We start from the raw sequence: 6,000 nt of genomic DNA on the forward strand, positions 1-6,000 counted from the left end.
TTTTTTTTTGGTGTTAGTCCTTTTTCCTGCTTCTATAAGGTGTTTGATTTGACTTCCACGGACTTTGGCATGAATTGGATAAGACCTTACAGTCTCAAAGCCTCTGTTCCAAATGATCTATCCTATAAAAACCACAAATTAATGACATGATAGCCTCAGGAAATAGTACTTGAGATATAAGTGCCTCATGGGAGGAATCCGTTATTGGAGTTTCAATAATTTGCCACTGTAAGAATGCTAGAGAATCTTTCCACACTTCATAAGCCTAATCTTGTCTGCTTTCAAGGACTAAGACCATTTTGGCACCATTAAATATAAAATCCGTGTCTGTCAGAAAAGATTTGGGTTTATCAACCTATGATGACAGCAATGCACAGTGTGCATTGTAGTAGTTTCCTGGAATTTTGTTTGTTTCAAGTTACAGGCCAGCTACTTAGCTAGGCAAATATATCCTAGCTGAGGATCTGCTGCTGAGATTTTAGAGTGTTTTGTATATATGTGATATGGTGGGAGTTCAGGGAAGGGGACCATGGGAACAGGCACAGTCCATATTTTGCTTCCATTTAACTTCTGTGGCTCCAGTAGACTCAGTGCATTTGACTAGGTATAAATCATCAAAGAAATTCCGTTTGGATTGCCACTTGCTCTGCTATATGAGTGACTTTCATTTTTGAAAGAGGTAGTTTTCTCCTGTCTTACATCACTGTTATCTAATAAAATAGCAAATTTATATATCCTGAAACCACCTTACCACAAGGTGTTTACTTGATAGGCCTTTATCTAAGGCTGGCTCCAGTCAGCAGCTTGAATGCTCTAAGGAACAGTTCTGTAAGGACAAAAGATGTGTGATGTATCATGTCAGATTAGAAGAACTGTTTCATGCTGAACCAAACTGCCTTCTGAAGCAGTGTTCATTTCTGTTATTATTTTTGCCACTATTAAAGTCATCATCTCAGTTATATATATACAAGTTCAGAACTGAGGTTATTCCAGAGGAGATGACAATTTCAGCTGTACATTTCTAATGGATGGACAACTGACGAAGAGAAAAAAATATACGAAACATTGTGAACATTATCAAGACATGACTGATCCATCGGGCATGTAAGACCATGCCATTTCACCATGGATGGACAGTGATGGAGTTTTTTTATAAAGTCTCTCTGTGTCACAGTTACTATAGGTAGTATTGTTAGCCTGCTTGACTGCTTGGTGTTAAATACATTTGTAACAATTAAATGAATTCTAACAAAAATAAAAGCTACCTTAAAGAACTTCCAAGTGGCCTGGGAAAACCTATTAAGTGGAAGATTTGACAGTGTGACTATTCTGGGCTGGCATACTTGGGATCAAATCTGTGCTAAATTATTGTTAAATTGTCAAGACAAGAAGGTACATCTTTCCTGGTCTCTATGTTATCATTGTCTATGCCTTGTTCTAGGTCAAGAAAGACACAGACTTAACGCAAGAATGAGAAAAGTTCTCTTGCATATGTTATGTATACCTGGAAGTACAAGGCCATAAGCTTTACTGGTTTCTGTTCCTGACTGGATAACCAAACAAATATCCTTGAAAGTCTTGTTTGTTTGTTTGTTTTCCACTTCTCTCTGGTTATTGTCAAAAAAAAAAAAAAAAAAAAAAAAAAAGAGTTCCAGTTCCACATTTCATGTGCTTTTGAACAAGAGTCCTGAAAGATGGGCTGCATTTTGGCTCAGCAGTTTAGAGCCTAGTGATTGTTTGCAATGTCAGCAAAGGAGAGCAGAAAACAGGTACATGGGATGAAAATCTCAGCCAACATCAGCTAATTCTGCCAGATCTCTGAATGAGCATCCTTCGCATAATATACTTTGAGCTCTCATTCCAACATACCAACTATCATACAAGCTCTCAATCCAACATCTGATTTTGATCTCATCTACTCGTTACAAGCAACCCACTTAGAGTCAGATAACATCAACTTTTGTTTAAAGTGAAAAGCTCATGTAGAAATACAAGTAATTGTTGAGTAGGAAATTTAGGCAATACATCCCCTATATTAAAAACATGGCATACATTTCTAAGGCTTATAGTTGCTTTGGAATAATTGTTGTGTGATGGGCTAGCTGAATTAGTGAAGTGAAATGAATTTCTTAAGAAATAGCAGTCTTCCAAAAACTTTTTTATTTTATTTTGTTGGGAAAAAAAAGATTTTCAATTGAATAGTTCTTCCTCAGCTCGTTAAGCAGGTTCAGGAAGGTTACTCCAGTGAATCCAATCATATCAAGACTGTTTTAAAGTTATTTTTTCCTCTCTTTTTCAGGAAGAGATTTTTTCCATTCTAGAATCCCATTTTGATGCTCAGCTGACTATAGTTTTCTTCCTCAGCCTTTTTTTTTTTTTGGTGGTGTTAAGGCAAATCAGTAAGTGGACACGTTATGATGGAGATCTCATTTGCCATGTCCTTTTCAGCCCAAGCTTTACCCTTTTGGATCTGATGCCATGCCAGCTGCCTGTGGCTGTAACAACATAGTGTAGATCTGTCTCAGCCTTACACAGTTTCTCTGCTTAATGCCATATGGGTAAAATGGGAATAGATGCATAAGTTGATTTTGAGAAGTGGATGAAAGGAATATATTTTTTACGATATTTTGATAATTACCTGAGGAATTCTTCTGATGGTAACAAATGCTTTTAAGGAGCTGAAAAAAATGTCATACTTAGAACTGCATATGTGATAATAATTTTTTAGGCTGCTACTAAAGAACCAGTGCACTAAATAGCCTGTTACCAGACACTGTTGATAGAACTATCTTTCCAGTGACAGAGGCTGATATCCTAATCACATATACTCTTTCATGGATAAATAACACATTCTCAAATGTTGTAGGACCATTAACCTTAGCTTACTGCTCAAATTCAGTGTGTTTAATTATAGCTTATGTATCTAATCTAACATTTGCAGAGGCAATCATGTATTTTAAACCCCTAGTCGTTCATAGCCTACAGTGATGTACAGGAGTGTTTTGTGTGACTAAACACCTGCCGTGTTCTATTTTAGAAATGTCTGCATTTTTCATAGAGACGTGGATAATTATCTACTAATAAGTATATTCAAGGTCAGTGTACGTGAATGTACAAATTCATATATAAATATGGTCTGAAACTTATTTTTATTATTTATGCATTTATTTATTTATTTTTATTGAACTTAAAAGCAGTAGAAAAATGTAACTGTCCTTTCTGTACAGCCTTGGCTATACATAGCCTTGGCCGCAGTGATTATGAGTTGGTGGAGTTCAGGATCCAGCGAGGAGGAAGTAGGACTGTAAGCAGCCTTGCAACCATGGGCTTCAGGAGGGCCAGAGACCTACTTGGAAGAATCCCACAGGCTAGGGCTCTAGAAGGAAGGGGGACCCAATAGAGCTGGTTAGTATTTCAGTAGCATTTCCTCCAAGCTCGAGATTGGTGCATGTCAATGAGTAAGAAATCAGGCAGGGTGAGCGAGAGGCCTGCATGGATGAGCAAGGAGCTCCTGGCAAAACTCAAACAGAAGAAGACTGTATACAGAATGTGGAAAAAAAGGACAAGTGCCTTGGGAAGAATATAGGAATGTTGTCAGAGAATGCAGGAGGGCAACAAGGAGGGCTAATGCACATTTGGAATTAAATCTGGCAAGGGATGTTAAAGACAACAAGATAGCTTCTTCAAATATATCAATGGCAAAAGGAAGATCAGGGAAAACGTGGGTGAGTGCCCTGGTTATGAAAGACACAGAAAAAGTAGTCTTCAGTGTTTACCAAGGGCAGCCCTCTGGAATCTCAGACTCTAGAGACAAGAAAAGAAGCCTGGAGAGAGGAAGACTTGGCCTGGGTAGAGGAAGTCTGGGTTAGAGAACACTTAAGTAAACTTGACACCCACAAATCCATGGATCCTGATGGGATGCACCAGAGAGGGCTGCAGGAGCTGGCGGATTTTATTGATAAGCCACACTCTATCATCTTCGAAAGGTCCTGGAGAACAGGGGAGCTGCCAGAAGACTGGAAGAAAGTCAAAGTTACACAAGTCTTTAAAAATGGCAAGAAGGAGGACCCAGGCAACTACAGGCCAGTGAGCCTCACCTCCATCCCTGGAAAAGTGATGGAAGAGCTCATCCTGGTTGTGGTCTCTAAGCATGTGGAGGATAAGAAGGTGCCCAGGAGTAGTCAGCATGGATTCACCAAAGGGAAGTCATGCTTGAATAACCTGATTGATAGCCTTCTGTGATGGAATGACTGGCCAGGTAGATGAGGGAAGAGTGGTGGATGTCATCTATCTCACCTTCAGTGAAGCTTTTGACACCACCCCTCACAGCATCCTCTTGGACAAGCTCCAGAAGTGTGGGTTAGATGAGCGGATGCTGAGGTGGATTGAGAACTGGTTGGATGGCAGACCCCAGAGGGTTGTGATCAGTGACACGCAGTCTAGTTGGAGGCCTGTATATAGTGGTGTCCCCCAGGGATCAGTCCTCGGTCCAGTCCTGTTCAGTTTATTCATCAATGACCTGGATGTAGGCACAGAGTGCTGCCTCAGCAAGTTTGCTGATGATACAAAACTGGGAGGAGTAGCCGATACCCTAGAGGGCTGCGCTGCCATCCAGAGGGACCTGGACAGGCTGGACAACCGGGTGGTGAGAAACCTTATGAAATTCAGCAAGGCTAAGTGCAAGGTCCTGCACCTGGGGAGGAATAACCCCAGACACCAGTACAGACTGGGGACTGACCTTCTGGAGAGCAGCTCTGCAGAGAGGGACCTCAACCATGAGGCAGCAGCATGCCCCTGTGGCCAAGAAGGCATCACATGGGATCCTGGGGTGCATTAAGAAGAGCATCTCCAGCAGGTCGAGGGAAGTGATCCTCCCCTCTACTCAGCCCTGGTGAGGCCACATCTAGAGTACTGTGTCCAGTTCTCGACTCCCCTGTACAAGAGGGATGTGGAGCTGCTGGATAGAGTCCAGCACAGGGCTACAAGGATGATCAGGGGCCTGGAATATCTGCCCTATGAGGAAAGGCTGAGAGAGCTGGGCCTCTTCAGCCTGAAGAAGGGAAGACTGAGAGGGGATCTGATCAGTAGCGGAGGAAGCGAGGAGGATGAGGCCAGCCTCTTTTCAGTGGTGGCCAGTGACAGGACAAGAGGAAACAGCCACAAACTGAAGCACCAAAAGTTCCACAGGATTCACAGGAGTATCACAGAATTAACAGCAACTAAAATGTACACAGATTACACTTGGTACAAACGCACATGTCAATACCTAGATACTGCAATAGTCATTTATTTGATTCAGGAGAAGTATCCACTGGATCCTCTTTCTGCCTCCACTGTCTCTACCCGTAACACTGTGTAGACTTTCACAGGTCATGCAATGCAGCTGAGAACATTCAGCCCTCCTTCACTCTTAACACATTTCTCTCACAGCTCTGTTTTTCCTCCACTTGTGTTGAATCTTCTTAGATTTTTTTTCTTGATTCACAGTGTCCCATGATATTTCCCCATCTTTCAGCCATTTGGAATGCTTTAAACCTCCCCAAGGTTCAAAACCTTAACTGATCTTCCCTGTCCCCTCCCTCTTCACACCTTGATCTGCTGCTGCTGCAAAAAGGAAGGAGTCTTGAAGTGAAACAAAATTTAGTTTTGCCTTTTGTGATATGTTCTGTTGTTGTTGTTATTGTTATTGTTATTTGTTTGTTTTTAAAGATCTCCTTCATGTGAAATCTGAGTTACAGAAGTCATTTTACTTAGACTGTTATGGCCTGGGAAAATCCTTCAACTCTGTAAGCTATGGATATAAGAAGAGCTGATTTTTTTCCTAAGACTTTTGGTGAACCATACCAGGCCACAAACTTCACAGGAGCTTGACAATTTTCCTGGACTGTGAAGCACATGAGACCATTAGAAAGGATGGATGAAAAAGGGAGGCCAGTAGTGTCTAGGTTCGATGTGAGACCAAAATAGAAACTGGGCAATAGCACAGAGATGAGATGAGCT

At 41.4% G+C, this 6,000-nt stretch overlaps 1 long non-coding RNA gene across 1 annotated transcript in view; it reads left to right on the forward strand.

Annotated features, from left to right (window-relative positions):
- Window positions 1-3,534, forward strand: part of LOC148594939 (uncharacterized) — a 45,179-nt gene extending 41,645 nt beyond the window's left edge. Inside the window, exon 2 of the long non-coding RNA XR_015913285.1 lies at window positions 3,475-3,534. This is a non-coding gene — a long non-coding RNA (uncharacterized LOC148594939). The remainder of the gene's footprint in view (window positions 1-3,474) is intronic.
- Window positions 3,535-6,000: the final 2,466 nt, after the last annotated feature.

Source organism: Tinamus guttatus, unplaced genomic scaffold (genome assembly GCF_059628265.1).
Source record: "Tinamus guttatus ecotype Peru unplaced genomic scaffold, ASM5962826v1 Tinamus_guttatus_pri_ptg000182l, whole genome shotgun sequence".
Taxonomy (NCBI): domain Eukaryota; kingdom Metazoa; phylum Chordata; class Aves; order Tinamiformes; family Tinamidae; genus Tinamus; species Tinamus guttatus.